Source organism: Gymnoscopelus microlampas, assembly GCF_963454915.1.
Source record: "Gymnoscopelus microlampas genome assembly, chromosome: 6".
Lineage (NCBI taxonomy): Eukaryota > Metazoa > Chordata > Actinopteri > Myctophiformes > Myctophidae > Gymnoscopelus > Gymnoscopelus microlampas.
In genome coordinates, this window is record NC_139943.1 from 17,332,481 (window position 1) to 17,352,550 (window position 20,070).

The window sequence follows — 20,070 nt, forward strand, 5'->3', positions numbered from 1 at the left end:
CACATATATAATGCCTATAATAAGTATAACTGCCTCTGTGTCAGTTTGGTACTGTATCAGATAAATAAATAAATTCAATTACAAGTGACACACAGTTGGGTTGAAGAACAATGAACACTTTCAAAGTCAACTTCAAGTCCCAGAATGCATAGCAGCCGTGCATTCTGAGCCCTGCAGTGTTGCCATGTATGCTTATTATAAGCGGCTTGTTTGAAGACGCGTTGTGAGCTTGTAGATCGGCTATCTTAAATATACACTGCTAAAAAAAAATAGGGAAAGCTTTGATCCCTTAATTCTATATATGTATATATAGGCCATGTGTTCTTTAGTCACCACATGACCATATGCCAATACACAGTTTTCGGCTTGTTTTCATAGACCTGTCTGCTTATTTCTTTCGCAAAATATGGAAACACTGGCAACTACAGGAACTGACGTCATTCCTGTTTGAATTCTCAAACCGCTCGGTGAATTTAACGTATGCCAGCCTTCGTTAGAAGGAGATTTTTTTAGCTGAAACAAACCAAAATAAAATCAATAAAAGGTTGTTGGACATTAAAAGAAGTAGTTCCAGAATCTCCGGATCTATTTCTCGGATTGGATACACTCAGGAGACGGAGTGTTGGAGCAGTGATGAGATATGTTTTTATGTAAGTAACAACAAGCTGTTTCCCTCCATTTTTTGGGGCCAGTAATATAGTTTGTACCCGTTCTGATACCACCATCGTTTGATTAAACTTATTATGATATTATATTGCCGTGGCAAGTCCGGAGAGTAATGCATAATATTAGCTAGCATGCTAGTTCACGTTAGCTCGCCGTTTCGTGATTAAAATGCATTCTCATTAGTTTATCTCTGTGTATAAAATTATAGATTTTTAGCGTTTTTAATAATTGCATAAGCATAGTTGTAACCAGCACCACTGTGAAGCAGTTTGATTATTTATAATGGTGAACTAAAAGAAAAAAGAATGAACGGAGCTAACTGGTCTGTTATCAATTCACTTGACTTAGTAGGCAACAGTTCCGGTCTAGAGCGGATACGGAAACGACATCATGTTTGCATGTGTGTGTATGTGAAAATGTACCGGATATACCAGGTTGGCTTTAGATTGCATCTGAGCAGCACCAATCCAGCCTATCCAGTAAAAGTATCAATACTGCAATGTAGAAATACTCTATTACGTTGGTTCTCAAAGTGGGGTCCGGGGACCCCCAGGGGTACTTGAGGGGGTTCCAGGGGGTCCCCAGCTAAATGATGGACAGGAACCAAATGGACCCTTATGGGTCTGTAACTCTGAGAGTGTACAAATGGAACCAAATGGACCCTAACGGGTCCATTTGGTTCCATTTGTACACTCTCAGAGTTAGATTAACATTGATTGTACAATATGAATTGGGGTCCCAGAGACATAAATGCCATTAAATGGGGGTCCATAGCCTAATGCATGTCAAACTGGGGGTCCTTGACATTAAAATGGTTGAGAATCACTGCTATAGAGCCGTAAAAATCTTCTCTTATGGGGGGTCCCTGGCATATCTTTTCAAATGGGGGTCTGCGGGCTAATAAGTGTCAATTTGGGGGTCCTTGACATGAAAAAGTTTGAGAACCACTGCTCTATTACAAGTAAAAGTCCGGAATTAAAAATGTACTTTTTATTTTGGCTTGTATATCTGCTATTTTGGGAGAATTGGGCGGATGTTTCCCTCATAATAGGAATGCTATTGTTTATGGGGGGGAAAAAACAATGCATAATGTTAGCTAGAATGCTAGTTTTTGTTATAAAAATGTACTTAAAGTATCAAAAGTAAAAGTACTCATTATGCAGAATGTCTCATTTCAAGTTTTGAAATGCAGAAAAACGTTTGAAAATAGCAGATCTACAAGCTCACAATGTTTTGCGATGCGACACATTGTGAGCTTGTAGATCTGCTTATTTCAAATGGCTGAAGTGGCTAATGTATGTTTTGTAATACTAATCAAAATCTACAAAGTAACTAAAGTTTTCAAATAATTGTAGTGGGGTAAAAGTAGAATATTTGACTCTGAGATGTAGTGGAGTAGAAGTAAAAGTACTTAAAATTGGAAGTATTTCTGTGAAGTGAAAGTACCTCAAAATTGTACTTAAGTACAGCACTTGAGTAAATGTACTTAGTTACTTTACACTGCCAAGGTTAGTTAATGGAAACTGATATTTTGCAGTGACTAATTAGGGTTATTTGAATCCATTTCAGGAGGGAACCTCACTGGACAAAGGAATGGTATGTCCGTTGTCCCTCTGTCAACAAGAGCCTTTTCATACATTTGTGATTATTTTATTAGCCATCTCTTAAGAGTTGGCTATTGTGCCATGACATACTGTAACGTATTAAAGACTGAAATATATTTAAACTTCTAGCTCCTGCTACTCTAAACATTGAAACACATACACAGTCTTGATGAATTCCATACAAGCTTTTAAAAAAAAAAATGTTTTGTGTGTGTGTGTGTGTGTGTGTGTGTGTGTGTGTGTGTGTGTGTGTGTGTGTGTGTGTGTCTCTTTCTTTTGGGTAATTCTTCTCTCTTTGTCTAAGTAAATTGGAGATGAAGATGTCCAGTCCACAAATGACAAGCTGTATTCGTGTCTGGAGTTGTAAGTTCAAATCTCATATTCACTTTAAGATCTGCTTGTATTTTCTAACCATGTTAGGATCAGAGCATTGATATCTTTGCCGTTCTCTTAATATGGCATTTCCTTCCTGTGACTTTTACCATATACTCAGGTTGCCATGGTTGAGACATAGGAGGCATTTCATTAGATGATTGTACCAGAAGAATGATGCAGTCCAACCTTTTGTATCCGTCATAATAAGAAGTTCCAAAACCTGCGTCTTTTTTATGTTGCATAATATGGTAAATTTGAGTTTTTAATTGTTCCGTGTGCATTTCTACATTAAATGTTGAAGTTTTGCAAAACATTTGATGTACAATAGTAGAAGCATGCCACAGCATACAGCTGCTCTAACTGGTGGAAAGGGAGCGCAACATCATGCACCCACTTGTTACTTTTGACAAGGCTCATGAACTTTGTTATTCCACATTGAAAACAAGTTTGCCACCAGTAGCTTAGCTTTTACAAGGAGTGTTACAATCAGGGGTGCACATAACTGGTGCGCAGGTGCGCATGCGCACCCAAAATAAAAAATGCGCACCACATCAGACAACGCGAGGCGCTTTTGCGTACCAACAGCTGGGACAGGAATTTCCAAGCTTTTATTTTTTAGCAAAACTAAAAAATAAAAGCTTGGAGATCGAGGCTAGGAATTTACTTCCTGAAGCCATACTCACACAATCACTCTAAAGCACCCGTCGGCCCCATGTACAGCCATTACGCGCAGGGGTAGAGGACGCATGCTGCACGTGATTGTATGAGTGTTGACTCGCGTTGCCTCGCTTCGCCTCGCATTGCCTCGCTGCGTGCACGCAGCCAGCAGTGGCTGTTGGAGGCACTCGTCACCGATGATGAACGCACCGTAATGGTGCAAAATATGCCGTGAACGTCCCAATCTGGCGGATAAAATCAGCGCAGCAGCACAGGGCACCAACCTGGAGGGCTTTACCTAACAGCGTGAGGAAAAAAAACGGCGAAGATCGGCGTAATTTAAAAGCAGAGCGTCCTTTTTTCCTCGCGCCCCCCCCCCCCCCCCCCCCACCCCCCCCCGTTGACAAAACAGTCTGGTGGGCACCATGCTGAACCCCCCCCCCGCTGACAAAACCGGACGGGACCATGCGCACCAAGTCACATCTCCAGGTGCTCTTCTGAGTACCACACCTAAAAAGTTATGTGCACCCCTGGTTACAATGTATGTGCAAGTAGGCAATGATAGGCTTATGATAGCCTGTGCCATTCAAAGGTTTAACTTTGGCATCATATTGTTTTAACTTTGAAAAATTGCTTTAATGTCCCCTTCCCCTGTTTTTGTGTTCTTCCTGAAGAGACATACGCAGTGGCTCGTGAGAAGCTCCAGCTGGGAGAGACGTCATCGGACATAGCGACTGATGGTGATGATGCATCCCGAAGGCGACACAGGAGGTAACTAAAAATAGCTGTTGTTAGGCAATGGTTCTAAAATGTTTTCTTGTCAAGGTGTGTATTTGACCACGGAACCCCATCTGAAAAGATTTTGTGCCAAGGACCCTATACAAGATTTGTGGTGTTATGTCAAGGTTTTTCTTTTTTTAAATAGCTGATGAATATAGGGCCCTCCCGGACCCCACTTTGAGAACCCCTGCATTAGACCACGGACCACCATACACCCTGAGAGTTACAGCTACATAAGGGTCCATTTGGTTCCTAACTAGCCTTCATTTATCTTGGGATTTATCTGAGGACCCCCTCAAGCAGGGGTCTTCAACGTTTTCAGACCAAGGACCCCCTGGCTGAGAGAGAGATGAAGCAGGGACCCCTTCTATATTGTATAGAATTGTGTTTCAGATAAACTTTTGCTGCTCTTTTTTCCCTCTACACACCTACTGTATATGTCTTTCCCAAAAATAGCCGATCTACAATCTCAAAACGCCTCGCGCTGCAAGGCGTTTTGAGCTTGTAGATCGGCTATTTTTGGCTAAAGTTCTCCTCAGAAAAGGGATACTAGGGTTCAAGTGGTTAAACATGTAGAACAACATGTAAAACAAAAACATTATCATATCACACAAAGATTTGGGGGACCCCCTGTAGTGACTCTGAGGACCCCCAAAGGGTCCCAGACCCCCTGTTGAAGACCCCTGCCCTCAAGGACCCCTGAAACCTGGAATTTCCCCCTGTATCTAACCCATTATAATTATTTGACGCATTAGTCCCACCTCTGAGCCAGGAGGTGAAGATTAGATGCGAGTCCGGAGAAAGCAAGCAGGTTAGACTGACGACCACATTCCAATTCCTCACACTCCTGCTCGCTCGCTCCTCCATGTCATTTCATGCTATATTTCTCATATATGAGCTGTTTGACATGCAAGCCCTCACCATGCACAACAAACAGCATGATTGTATAAATTAAATATCAACTCATTATTTAATGTTTTGTTTCTGTAGCTTTGATCACTGGTATTCATGATATTGTTGTGAAACCTTGTATCTCTTTGTAACTTTTTGTTTTTTCGTAAATGAATGCCCTATTTCATTGTTACAAAAAAAATGAAAATAACCGATCTACAAGCTCACCACGTCTTGCATTTTTAACTGAATGTAGGCCACCGCAAAAACAAAGGGAGGCGCTCACGAGTGAGGAGGAATCGGAAGCTTTCGATGATGACCTCCTACCACCTACACCTCCCCGTGCACTGTCCAAGAAAGTGAGCTACCCGCCCCCCCCCCCCCCCCAAAAAGACACAGGAGCCGCAGTCCAAGTCCGATCAGCAGTCCAAGCAGCAGCCCCGGTGTATCTCCCTCTTCTCAGACAAGTATGTAAAGTATGGAATTAGATTTTATTCTTTTTTATAAAATATACAGAGAATTTAACATCTTGAAATGTTACATTATGTTTAGAAACCCCGAGTCCCAGAAGAACCCCCAGTCCCGTTGGAATCCCGAGTGTGGACACCCCAGTTGGAAGACCAAGAGCAAGCCGCCCAACTGCAAACCTGATCAGCCGCCCCACTGAACCCACAAACGTGAGCACCCCAATAAACTCCGATTACACCTAAGGCAGGCAGCCTCTGTGAATAGCTTTAAAACACAGCTGAAGACCTATTTCTTCACTCTGGCTTTTGGTTGATTTTTAAATGCTGTTTTATGCTTTTGCTTTCTTTTTTTGCTTTATCGTTAAATTAGTTTTACTTTACTGTAATTGTAAGCACCTTGAGCTGCATGTCATGTCATGAAAGGTGCTTTACAAATACATTTTATTATTATCAACTGTGACAGAGCCGCCCCACTGGGACCCAGATGAGCCACCGCACTGGAACCCCTAGTCAACCCACAGCCGGACCCCCAATAAGACGACCCACAGCCGGACCCCCAATAAGACGACCCACAGCTGGAACCCCAATGAGCAGCCCAAGTCCAGCACCACGAGCACCAGGCATGGGAGAACAAATGTTCACCCAGCTCGTGAGACTCCTAGAGGAAGTAAAGAGCACTCAGAAGGTCCATGGCAGATGCTGAACATGCTGCCTGAAGGAGCTGTGTTCCCGCTGGACACGTAGGCAGATCTCGAGTCCATGAACTTAAAGCTGGGTGACCCTGACTTTAAGTCTGCAGTTGTAAGTTCAAATCTCTTATTCACTTCAAAATGTACTTGTATTTTCTAAATCTCTTATTCACTTCAAAATGTGCTTGTATTTTCTAATCACATTGGTAGTCTGTTAACCTGCCCTTTGAGTGCATGCACACAACGGGCATTGACATCTTAGCTGTTCACTTAATACAGAATTTCCTTCCTCTGACTTTTATCATACTCAGATTGCCATGGTTGCAGACATTGGGGGGACTTCCGTGGACCGTTGTGTCAGGAGGATGATGGGGTTCCTCCTGACCAATAAGCTGGCACTCGAGTATAACCTTTTCGGACGCAGTGGCAAGAAGGCGTTCCGAGGACTGGCACTTTTTGACGTTCTATATGGTAAATTAGATTTTGTGTTATTGCCATAACATATGATGGTGCCACCTGAACTTAGTTGTTCTACATGAAAACTAAATTGCCACCATAGCTCAAGACATTTAAAATTATTGTTCCATTTTCTTTTTCTGTTCAGCAAAGAATGCTCAATAATGCATCAGAACATCTTAGCCACCAGGTTCTATACATAATCCTGCATTTTTCCTGTAGCACTTGGCCGTGTGAATAGCTTGAAGTACAACTCTAATGAACTGTTCTCAGATTTGACTCGGTTGTTTTTAAAAAGCATACACATTTCTCAGCGAAAACTTTTGAAAAGATGTCTGTCTTATATGGTTTCATAATGTAAAAATCAAGCCAGCATTACTAAGTTGGCTTCTTGTCATTTATCTTTAAGGGCAATAAAGAAGAACGCCGTCACGCAGGAAATAAACCAGAAGGAGGCAGAGTTGGCCGTGTCCAAATGGTTCACCGGAGCTCGAGACCGTGGTGGAAACCGGACCCTACGAGCTAGAAGATCCCTCGAAAACACAGGGAACACAGGAAAATCAGGAACAGGTCCAATAGGCCACACACACACACACACACACACACACACACACAGTTTGTGGTGTGTTTATCATTCAGGATTTGTTGGCTGAAATGGCCCTCTGCTGGAATAATTAACTACCTCATGAGAAGAACCCTCCTTTTGTTGTAGTTGAGTTAAGAGATATGGGTTCCTTATTAGTTTGTGTCCAGAACATTTAAGTTGTTACTTTAGAGTTGCACTGTTATGTGTCATGTATACATCATTACAAATGATTGTTTACAAGAGTTCTATCTTAATGATAATTTACGAGAGTTAAATGGATTGTTTACGAGACTTGAAGATGCATATTGGCCCAATACTGTCTACACTTTATTTCCATGTATACATTTTATATTTTAAAAATACCAAAGCATTTTGTATTTTGTATTTTACAACCAGAAGGCCGAAAGTTCCCAGAAATAAACATTGTCAAAAGATATATTGTCTGATATTGTTTTTTCACCCTGGTAAAACTTAGCAGTAGTTAAACATGGTTCTTGTCAATATACTGTTTAATTCTCCTATTTAAATCCCTTCAGGACCAACTTGAAACCCATGTTGGCAAAGGGCCCGGATGTTACCCACTTGGGCTGCTAGAAGTGGGATCTACATGGGTCTCAAACGTGCCCAGTTGGACTCCACCTAAGGCCCATTCAGATCCCACTTCAAGCCCACATGGGCAAACACAGGTGAGGCCTAGATGGGTGTGACATACAATTGGCCATTTGGACCCCACCTAAGACCCAGTCAGGACCCACTTAAGCCCATATGGGCTAACACAGGTGAGGCCCACATGGGTCCGACATCAAATTGCCCATTTGGACCCCACTTAAGACCCAGTCAGAAACCCACTTAAGCCCATATGGGCTAACACAAGTGGGTGCTTGGTGGAACCCATGTGCAAAACCAGTTGGAGCCCTTAATGGGCCAACACAAGTGTGGCCTACGTGGGTCACATGTAATTTGCCCAGCTGGAACCCATTTCTGGCCCATTCAGGTCCCAGTTCAAGCCCATATTGGCAAACACAGGTGGCGCCCACATGGTTCCGACATCAAATTGCCCATTTGGACCCCACCTAAGACCCAGTCAGAAACCAACTTAAGCCCATATGGGCTAACACAAGTGGGTGCTTGGTGGAACCCATGTGCAAAACCAGTTGGAGCCCTAAATGGGCCAACACAAGTGTGGCCTACATGGGTCACATGTAATTTGCCCAGCTGGAACCCATTTCAGGCCCATTCAGGTCCCAGTTCAAACCCATATAGGCAAACACAGGTGGCGCCCACATGGTTCCGACATATATTTGCCCATTTGGAGCCCACCTAAGACCCAGTTAGAAACCCACTTAAGCCCATGTGGGCTAACACAAGTGGGTGCTTGGTGGAACCCATGTGCAAAACCAGATGTAACCCATGCCCATCTGCCCAGTTAAAAACCCACATGGGGCCCAGTTGGACATGTTGGCTGGGCTGTGTCATGCCATATGTCTTCCCCCGTGCCCTGCACCTGGCATGTAGCTGAAGAGTTCTTCTCAAAGACCCCCCTGGGGAGAGTAACCGAATGTTTGTTTTCTAACCTTAGTTATGACTCTCACCCTGGGGAGCAGAGGAAAAAGCAAAGATATAAATGATAAGTTTTAATGACGCCACCCAGGCCAACCTCCAGGGGACACTTCCAAAATAGTTTTCTAACCCCCCTAGCCCCCTCCCACCCCCTACCTCCCTACAGCTTTCCAACTGGACCAACCCTCATCCTCAGGCCATTTCAGTACTGTCTGGATCATTGGCCATGGACACTCACGCACGCACGCACACACACACACGCAAGCACGCACACGCACACGCACACACACACACACACACACACACACACACACACACACACACGCAAAATGGGAATTGTATACTCCTTTGCACAATAGAGCAGCAGAATTAGATATTGTGCTCATATAGTGAAAACTCACTCCTCAAGCCTGCTCCAGACAGACAAGACAGACAGACACAGACAGACAGACATATAGACAGACTGTCCTTGTCGATTGTATTAATCAAAATTGTTGATGTATGAAATGTATTTAGGCTACCTATTAGGAATCATATGCTATGCAGGTAAATGTTTTGTTGTGCTTAAGAACTGTATACAAAACATCTGCGCTAGAGAAAAGGAAAAAAAAATGAAGAAAAAACTAAAAGTCATCTTGACTTTCCCGTTTTTGAATGACAGCAGTCCATTACTTTAAGAGGTGAAAACGGAAATAGGCTACCAGTCAGCAAGGTCCATCATATAAAAACACAATCCAGGGATCCATAGGGATTAAAAAAAAAATCACAACTAAAATGCCCACCCAGATGATACCAAAAACTACTGGTGAAAGGTGCAATCATCATGAAGCCTGATTTAAACCGACTGCAGTTAAGCGCCGGTGTCATATACTGAAAATAACAGATCTACAAGCTCACAACCTGTCATGCTGCGAAGAGTTGTGTGCTTGTAGATTGCCTATTTTCATGTGCGACACTGGCGTACAACTAAGAATAAATCAGGCATAAGGCTTGCTAAAGTAAGACATGCCAAAAAATGTCTCTGTAAAGAAAAGCCCACTGAAGCCTCTGTGGTTCTCCGTCTCCAGACACACATATATTGTGAGCCGGCCAGGGACTTAACCCATTAAAACCGGGCAAGAATCTGTGTCATTTTAGATTTTAGCTATAGATATTGCGACATATGTTTTCAGAAACTCTTAGGATTTAGAACCGCAATATGGAACAGTGGTTCTCAAAAATAGCAGATGTATAAGCTTCCACTTCGTGCCACGCTGCAATCTTGTACATCTGCTATTTTCTACCATTGAAAAACTCCGGAAAGTGTTTGAAAAATGTTGAATCTTTTTGAATTGTTTAACACAGATCTTCTCTTCTGGGGGTCCCTGGCACAAAACATTTTCAGATGGGGAGTCCGTGGCCAAATATATATCAATTTGGGGTTCCTTGGCACAAAAAGTGTGAGAACTACTGATTTAGAAGGCATTTGTACAATGTATTTATTTAAATCAGGGACAGTGCACATTAATCAACATTTTCACATCCAGCCTTTTCACATCCAGTTTTCACAATCAGCCTCAGGTCTTAATGGGTTAATCCTGACAGGTCTTTCTCCCCTGTAGCTCTCCCACGCTCATCTCATTTCCTTTGCCATCACTTGACTGTTTGCATCCCGTCTACCTCTGTGTCTCCCCACACCATCTCCTGTCTCTGAAGAAACAGCTCTAAGAAAGGACAGTCGACAGCCTGGCACGTATAGCTCTTTTAGAAAAAAGGGGGGAAAAAAGGAAGGAAAACCCTCCTTTCCCTCCAAACCGCCAACCATTGCCACGTCGAACCATCTGGAACAGTAAACTGTGTTGAACTGAGCTTAACAATAAACTGATTTATCATGGCCCACTGTATATCTCTAGATCTCGGCCTTCCATTCTCCTCTCCGGTGGGGGAAAACACTCCCCCCCACAACCGCCCACTTGACATCTCATGAGTTGATCTTTGCAATATCAGCAGGGAAGGTGAAGTAAATATACTGCAGTATTGATTGCCCTCGCATTAGCATTTCACTGGATTAAGTGCAATGTCGCGGGGGAGGGCTGGGGCTGAAGAGCAGAGTGTGTGTGTGTGTGTGTGTGTGTGCGTGTGTGTGTGTGTGTGGGGGGACACGACGATTCCTTAGTGTTATATGTTAGTTTTTATGTGCATGCAAACACACCAATCACATGCTTTTCAAACACAGTTTATAGCCTAGTGAACAGCGCAATTGTCCTACTGTGGGTCACATGTGATCCAGTTTATGTATCATTACAAAGGGTTCATAAAGCACTGATGGTCATGCAATAAATGGAGCTGTGGCCAGGGAAGGACAGACATCATGAGTTTGCTGATACAAGCTGAGTAGGGTTCGATTATTTCCTGAAGGTGCAATGCCCTTGATTGCTGTATAGGTCATCAACAGTGTTTTTAATTGGATGTGGGCAGCAACTGGAAGGCCAGTAAAGGGTAGCCTGGTTCCAGACGAATCTGCCTTTGCAAAATTGCATGCACTTTAGCCCTCGGCAGATTAGGTCTGGCCCCCCTCCATAGAGATTTCAATTCTCTCCCTCCGCAGTTGTGCGGAGCCAACCAGGGCCCAGTATCCAAATGTGGGCGGGCTTATCACCTTATTTGGAGCAATGACGTACAAGGAAGCACTGCTCTGATTGGTTCGTTCAAGGAAGCACTGCTCTGATTGGTTTAGGTCTAACCAATAGAGTCCGATTGGATCTTTTTGTAACCGCCCCTTGGAAGAAAATCTACCGTTGATAGGGACCAGACTAATATCCACGCAGTGTGTCGTGTGATATTGTCTGGCTACGCGAGGCTAAGTAAAGGGAGCACAGAAATGGGTAAATGAGAGAATTCTTTGAGTCTGAAGACCAAGTGTGCCTCTGCATTCCGGGATTGGTCTGACAGAGCATGCTGGCAGCCCAGCAATCAGAGAGTTTCAATAGTCAAGCCAGAATATGACTGAGGCTTGTGTAAGGAGCTGGAAAGACTTCTTGGTGGGGAACAGATGTTTTATGGCACAAACCTACATGAATGGATGCGTGATCAGAGTCGCACCGGTCGCTTCATGCAACACCACGGCGCTCCGCCAGTTTTTTTTTTTTGCAGGATCACGTGCGTGCACATGCACAGATGTGCACGCGCGTGCAAGCTAGAACGCGATCCCCTCGATTCATGAGCCAAGTACCCAAATGGCTACTTTGCATAACAGGTTTACAGGTGAGTGCATGTGCAAATGTATGTGTCACTCGTCCACACATACACAGCATTTTGGCTACAGTACTGCTGCCAAGTGCTGCTGCAGTATCCTATCTGCACGCAACAAGAATGCCTCAGCCACTGTCAAGGAAGAGAAAGACACTTCGTTCAAAGCAAACTGTTTAGCTTTATTTCAGCTTCTATAATTCAAGGCATTCTTTGAAAAGATTTACAAAGACTAAAACTAAGCTAAACGCCATAGTCATTTCCTATAATTTCCTACTATTTATACAAGCGTAAACCTAAGTAAAAATAATCACACAAAGGTAAAAATAAAATGCATGCGATGTGCGCGTGCCGTCATTAAAATAGCGTTCTGCCAGTAATAAAAAAATGACACCCCTGTGTGTGATCAATGCAATGTGCTACTTGAAGGACAGCTGACTGTCCAGGACCGCTCGTGTTCTTGGGAGTTTGAGCAGGAGTCACCAGGGTGTTGTCAATGGAAAGCCAGCTGCTCGCCACCAGTGTTGCCATGTGTCTGCTTATTATAAGCGGGCTTATTTCTGTAAAGTTGCTGGTAACTATTGGTAGTTGCGGATTGCGTTTTCTTGTAGTTGCTTATTTGGGCTTGCTTCCTAGATGTTGTTTAAACCAGTGGTTCTCAAACATGTTCATGTCAAGGACCCCCATCTACAAGTGATGCGACGCATTGAGAGCTTGTAGATCTGCCATTTTCAAATGTCCGAGGTCTAAAGTGCTCATGTAGCCTATTCGCTTCTTTTGGGCTTGTTTTCATAGACCATGGTTGCTTATTGTTCTCGCAGAATCTGGCAACAATGCTCGCCACATGCCTTGAGCACTTTGGGGATGGTGTCGTCTGGTCCTCTGGATTCGTTCACACTGATCTTTGAGAGCTGACTCCTCACATGGCTGGTTGTGATGGTCAGGGATGGGGGTCAGGTGTTGGCTTGTCTCAACGAGTAGGATAAGAATGGTTGTACTGATGCTGGTGAGTGGCAACCCAGGCTGCCCTTGCTGAGCTTAAGGAGGATGGTTGGCTAAACCTATTGAGAAAGCAGTGCTTAGCTCAGCGATTCCCAACCTGGGGGACAGGCCCACAGGCGGGCTGCAAGGGTATTGCAACAAGTGGGCCCCCACATAATTGGCAAAGATTTTAATGATAATATAACCCCCCCACACACACAAATACACACCTCGCTGGAGCTGTTGGCCTGTAGCCTACCCTCCAGTCTGTCCTTGAAACTGTCCTTGGCCACTGCCAGCTCCCTCTTTAGCACCTTCTGGACAGCCTTGGCGCTGTCAGCGTCCCCTGCCATGAAAGCCCTCCTATTCCTCTTCAACAGTGCTTTAATGGCACCATTGATCCAGGGCTTGTTGTGGGCAAAGTAGTGTACCTTTTTGATGGTGTTCACTTCACACTCACAGCACCTAATGTAGTCTGTAATACAATGGAAGAGCCCATCGATTTAGTGCCAGCACCTAAGCTTAAAAGGGCAAGACCACTTTGGTAGAGGTTTGGGTTGTGTAGTTACCTTGCCATGATGTGATGGCAATTTATATCCTTTAAAGCTTTAGTTATTAGCAGTTGGTAATAGACTAAGAGCATATGTGTGTCCTAAATACTGTTGTTTCATTGCTGTTCATATATACACCCAAAGAAAAGACATTATTACCCTATGAAATCATTATAGCTCTGTTAGTATGATATTCTTAGAATTAGATTTATTGTGCTAAATGTTTATATGCATGTACTTGTCCACTGTCTGACATTAACTTTAGAAAACTGCATTTTCTGCTTGCATAGCGAAACCAGTTCCCGGCCGATGCATTGAGACAGTAGATGCTCAGACTGTTATCTGCAGGGAGGATGTGCATTCCACAGGTGGCTGGACTCGGCTACCGAGGCTCCGAACTGATGAACTGAACTCGAAGCAACTTGTTGCTGTTAAGGACAGTTAATGGGAGCCCAGAGACCTCTGTTAAGTACATTTCTATATTCAATCTGTAATTAGTTTAACTTACTGCTTAATTAATAAATACACTTCATTTTGAGAGTCTTGTCTGCTCTTAATTTCACCAATTCAACGGACGCGCGGAGACGCGTGATCTGAAGGGTTACTAATTATTACATTGCACAATTTGTCTGTTGTCTTTAGCCCCAGTCTCCAACAGATGTAACTCAAAAAGTGGACAAAAAATCAAAAATAATAGCTCCATTGATTAGAAATGGATAATTCAAGATATGCTCACATTGTACGCTGAAACAGCTCTCAAAGTCACTGTTTTAGCACATAAACGAACGCAAACAAATTAAAGTTGATTCAGACAATATAGAACATCACCAAACCCAGTACTGTTTTTTTTTTTACTTCCTGTTGATTTTACTATTTCAAGATCCGGATCCAGAGATCTAGTCCATTTTTATATATAAAAAAAAAAACTCTAGCTCTATATTGTCTGAATCAACTTTGTTTGCATTTATTTATGTGCTATAAGAGTGTCTTTGAGAGCTGTTTCAGCGTCAGTCAATGAGGAGCATATTTTGAATCATCAATTTCTAATCACTGGAGAAATTATTTTTGATTTCTTGTCCACCTTTGGAGTTACATCATGGCAAGGTAACTACACAACCCAAACCTCTACCAAAGTGGTCTGCCCTTTAACGATGTAAGCTTAAGATTTTTTATTTATTTATCTTGTTTTTGACTTTTACTCTTACCTGTTTCTCATCTGTGTTTCAACCTTGTTACTGTTGCTGCAATGTCCTACAAATAGTCTGTGCTGCAAGTTCTACACTTTGTCTCTGTCTGACTCCAGCTAAAAGTGGCGTACATACTAGACGGAGATGGGGATTGACGTAAGTCGGGGGTGAGGAACTGGTACGTTCTTTACGTCAGTGCATTCAGTGCATTCATAGTTTTACACGTTTCTTATGCGTGATACGGCCAAGAGGCTATTCATCCTCCAGAGGGAAGCAGTGAACGTACGTCAGGTACGTCAGGTTGAGCTCAGAGCTCAACCTGACGGATGACATAATCGACGGACAAACCCCCCATCCCCCCTCCCCTTTTTGGTCTCCCCCTCCGTTCCTTATGCTTACTTAAGGGTCTTACGTCGAGTATGGTCCTCTGTCAGTTCGGCTCCTGCAAGTCTGGCTCAGGGTTCTTATTACAGTTGAATAAAACTAACAAGATATTTAAAAAAACAACAACATTTTAGTTAAAGGACAACTTCAGCCCGTTTTAAATAATTGGTCCTCACTAATGCTCATTATAACATGGTATCATTTTTGTCTACTCAGTCTGTGTCTCAGAGGAGGGCTGTGGACAGTTCAGAAACCCGCCTACCAGTGAAATCTTCAAAAAATAGTGAAAATAGCTGATCTACAAGCTCACAACAAGAAAAAAAAACTTTTTCAAAACATTAAAATAAGTAACACTTATCCACAGCCTTAGATCATTTATTGAGTTAGAACGAGTTTATCATACGGCTAAGTTGGCTCTTCCTCATTTAATTATTTATTTAGAGTAGCCAATTATTGTTCTTGGAGTTTAGTCCTGCTTGTCATTGCTCACCCTCTAGTGAGGAACTCTTTACCTCTTTTTACCTCCTCTTTATTGACTTGTTTAATCTCCTGTCAGTTCAGATACCATATGGGACCGTATTTTATATTCCCCACCATTGAACAGACTGTGAAAAGCTATACTGGGGTTATTAAGTTTGTGATCATTAGCATTCATCAATGGTTTATTGCATCAAGTCATTCATAGATTGTTCATGCTTTCACTCATTGATTGTACTGCCATATATTTTCACTGCATATTGTTGGGCTTTAATCATACTTAGTATGATTAGTGTATAGCGTATCAGTGTATTTGTGTGAACATTTGTAGAAGTATTTAATAAAGTGATAATTAACATGATGTTTTTGTTCTGTGAATTCCTATTAAGGAATCAGTCTGATAATCCTGACTCAAAAATAATTATAATCTCATGCCCTTTGGACGTTTTTTTAATAACCTAAAAGAAACATTATCAATGCAGCCATAATACGATCATGCTACATAAACGTCTTCAGTTTACATTTTAGAAATGGTATCTCATTATTAACGCTATGAAGAGGAATTAGAGATAATTAACCTTTTTTGAGACTCATATCTTTTGTATTAGGTCAGGGTGGTCTGACCCATACGAGTATATTTATTCTTTAGGTCTGGCCAAGTGGTCTGGCTTCCTTGTGCTTCGAAAAGCCTTTGAGACACTATCCTGTCGTCCAATCATTTAGCTTTCCTCTTGATGATACATTCCCAGAACCACTAGACCTAGTATTGTGAACACAGTGTTTGAAGTATGGTGCACAATTACATTTCAGGTTATTGGGACATGAGAGATGTGCAAAGATAATTACCGTGTGATGTGTGTCACTATATTGTCACACACGCACGCGCGCACGCACACACAATGCGTCGGATCACGACCCGCAGTTCTGCTATTTTGGCTACCTTTGCTTGACACACTTGTACGATTAAGTAGCGCATTCATTTTACAAAAAATAAATAAAAAAGTTGAAAGATAAAAGGTTTCTGCCCGACAGCAACAAAATACTAAACCAGAAGCGCTAAATGAGCTGTGCATCCAGAAAGACAAGACAAGGAGAAACAGAAAAAGGTTATCGCTAAAATAGAAAAAAGAAAAAGAAGAAGCACTCCCATTGCAACTCTTTGGTGAACACAGAGGATTGAAATAAAATTTCATTTCCAAGGGTTCCATATAGCTGAAGGGCAGATTAGGCAAACAGAGAGTGTTATTGAGGGCTGCGGTGTGGAGAGGGGAGCGCTCAATGGTTGTTTTTCACTTCAATGTCTACTGTGCTGTTGGGTTGTCATAACCTCATGATCTTTATATCTTTACATCATATCTGTCAAAAGAAGATTTTTTGAAAGAGAGAGAGAGAGAGAGATGAAGGATTTGCACTTAGTCGAGTGCGTGTGTGTGTGTGTGTGTGTGTGTCTCTGCCTGCGTGGATGCGTGCATGCTCTTGTGTGCTCACATGTACTGTATGTTGTTCAACGAGTCTGCCTCAGCCATTCTATACATTTATGTGGGCCTGCATGCGTGTGTGTGTCTTCTGCAACAGGATTTCCAAATGGAATAGATCAACTATTAGGGCTCCCCAGCCAATGTTTAGACATCAAACACATTAAAAACTACAAACCTAACTCTTGTGAAAGTGAAAAAATATATACACTATGCGGACTATGGAGCTTTATAGGCCTACCTCTCTTTTTAAATATTATCGATCATCTTCATCTCTTGCATCTGTGCTCGAGGAACAGAAAGGCAAGGAATGGCAAAGCAGGGCTCCAAATCACACTTGCAACGCATTAATACAGTGGCAAACAAAGAAGATTCTGCCAATATAATCTTCTCAAGTTCTTTTCATCGATTTTTTTCAGCTAAAAACAAAACATTAAATTTCCCATGGTATCACAATATCGGTAACACAAAGAAAATGGTACTAGACAGAATTAACAATCTATTGTAAGCCCAAACCCACCCGATGCATGATCCCAAATCAGCTGACAACTTATATCAACAGTCAAAGAGAGATGTGAGAACATTCAACACGTTTAATGTTGTATGGGGTCTCTTTCACGGGGTGCTCCTTCCATTCCGACATCTCACCACTCCGACTAGTGGCTTCCGCGTGCGGTTAAGGTTAGGGTTAGGGTTAGGTATAGGGTTAGTCAACGTCGGAAAGGCGACATGTCGGAAAGGAGAAATGCACCCCTCTTTCACAAAATCTTTTCAGATGGGAGTCCGTGGCCAAATACAAATCAATTTGGGGGTCCTTCACATGAAATTATTTGAGAACCACTGTTCTAAAGGACAGACTTCACAGCAGTTTGTGAAGCATTTCATGTTAATGCCTCAGTGATACCTTTGTAGACAAGAACAGAAGTCAGACAAATTCTAATCAAGTTGCACAGACGGCACGCATAATCACAAATGTGCACACTCACAATATCTCTCCAAAATATTGTTCTTGTTCCAATCATTAATGAATTACTGAAAAAGAAATTAAATGAAGCTTCTGCACACCTAATGAAGGTGGGTTTGTTTCCATTATACAAGCTAGTTAGACAGGGGAATTAATAGACTAATTTTACTTTTCTTTTAGCTTCTTGTGAGTGAAGGTAAATCCTGTGCAAGAAACTATGTAATACTAAATATTAGGCAATTATCTTAACTTTGTCTCTGGGATGGTAATCAGATACCAGTCCCGCACGTGCAAGAACACACACACACACACACACACACACACACACACACACACACACACACACACACACACACACACACACACACACACACACACACACACACACACACACACACACACACACACACACACACACACACACACACACACACACACACACAGCGGCTCAGGAGGTAGAGCGGCCGCAGGTTCCCAGTTCGATCCCGGGCTCCCCCAGAGTTAGTGTGTCCTTGAGCAAGCACACTGGACTCCTAATTGCTGCTGATGAGCAGCCTTCCATGGTTTTCTCTGCCCTCAGTGTATCTATGTGTGTGTGAATGGGTGAATGTAGTGCACATTGTAAAGCGCCTTGGATAAAGGCGCTATATAAATGCACCATTTACCATTCACACAAGCACACACACCAGGGGCGCAGCCATGGTTGGGACTGTGTGGGCCGTGGCCCACCCACATAGAAAGCTGGCCCACCCAATCGATTTAGCAAAAAAAAAAGGATTTTAAAAGAAAAAATATTATATATAATTTTTTTTTTGATAAAAAAAAAAAAAACGGTAAAAACAGGCAAAAATAAGAATTAAATAACATAACCCTAACCTAACCCTAAAACCGAAATAAAGTAACAAAAAAATCTCAAAATTCGCATTTTTTGCGCGTGTACATGCGTGCCCACCCGCTCCTGCCTAGGCCCAGCCGATACTAGCGTTCTGGCATACACACATGAATCCTCACTCACACACACACACACACACACACACACACACACACACACCCCTTAAAACAGATTAAATGTGAAGCAGCCAGTGGTCCATCCACGTCTCTGGGTTCAGCCTAATCCGGGTCTTAATCCTGAGAGAATCCTCCTGAAGTCAGCTAGTCTCACACTGGAGGTGTCAATCTAGGAGGAGATTACCCTGCTTAGTCACCAGGGGGCATGTGTGCTTGTTGTGGTGTGTGGTTTTGTGAGTACCTGTACTGTGTGTGTGTGTGTGTGTGTGTGTGTGTGTGTGTGTGTGTGTGTGTGTGTGTGTGTGTGTGTGTGTGTGTGTGTGTGTGTGTGTGTGTGTGTGTGTGTGTGTGTGTGTAAAAAGTTAACATATAAAGGTTGTACTTACTTCCTCTGAGCTGTTTTGTCATTCGATTTTAACACTGCATTATTTTAAAACATCGTAGTGTCTGCATGTTTAAGATAATCTTATAAGAGAATCTTATACAATTATACTGTCTTGCGTGATGCAACCATACCTCAAAATCATTTAAGATTTGAAAACTCCTGTAGTGTGAGCCCAGCTTAAGGAGTACAAGATTCTGATCCTAGATCAGTGACATTACAATCATCCACTGGTAAGTACAAGGATAAGGCACAGTGCAAACAAAATATTCTTTGAACCTATAAAGACCATGTATTTTTCTTTAGACAATAACTTCACATTTTCATTGAGAGCCCTGCAGTAATACATACCTCATTCATTCATGTACATACGGAGTCATAAAGTACAGTTGTCTTAATTCACTTTATAATATTATTACAGAGGATTCAATCCATTCAAGATAATGAAGAGGGTTTTATGTGTCACTCACCCATTGATACAAAATACAATTAGCGAAATGTTGGTGTGGCATGTTCACAAGACTGTGCAACAGCAGCAATGCAACATACACAAGATAATACTAGATTTTTATGATAACAATTAAATAAAATTTAAAAATTAGGTTAAAATCCTTCTGTAAATGGAACTTTGGTGGCAAAACACCTTAGCAGCAGTGGGAGATGTGCAATAGGGAAAGTTTAGAATTGTGAGTCGGGACGGGT

General features: G+C 42.4%; 2 long non-coding RNA genes across 2 annotated transcripts; both read left to right on the forward strand.

Moving 5' to 3' along the window:
• The first annotated feature begins 460 nt into the window (after nt 1-460).
• On the forward strand, nt 461-5,349 carry LOC311047539. Its single transcript, XR_014601008.1, has 6 exons — nt 461-650; nt 2,236-2,262; nt 2,575-2,633; nt 2,764-2,893; nt 3,977-4,073; nt 5,230-5,349. It is a non-coding gene; the product is annotated as an uncharacterized lncRNA (long non-coding RNA).
• LOC311047538 lies at nt 5,341-8,061 on the forward strand. Its single transcript, XR_014601007.1, has 5 exons — nt 5,341-5,440; nt 5,526-5,650; nt 5,904-6,241; nt 6,441-6,600; nt 6,995-8,061. It is a non-coding gene; the product is annotated as an uncharacterized lncRNA (long non-coding RNA).
• Nucleotides 8,062-20,070: the final 12,009 nt, after the last annotated feature.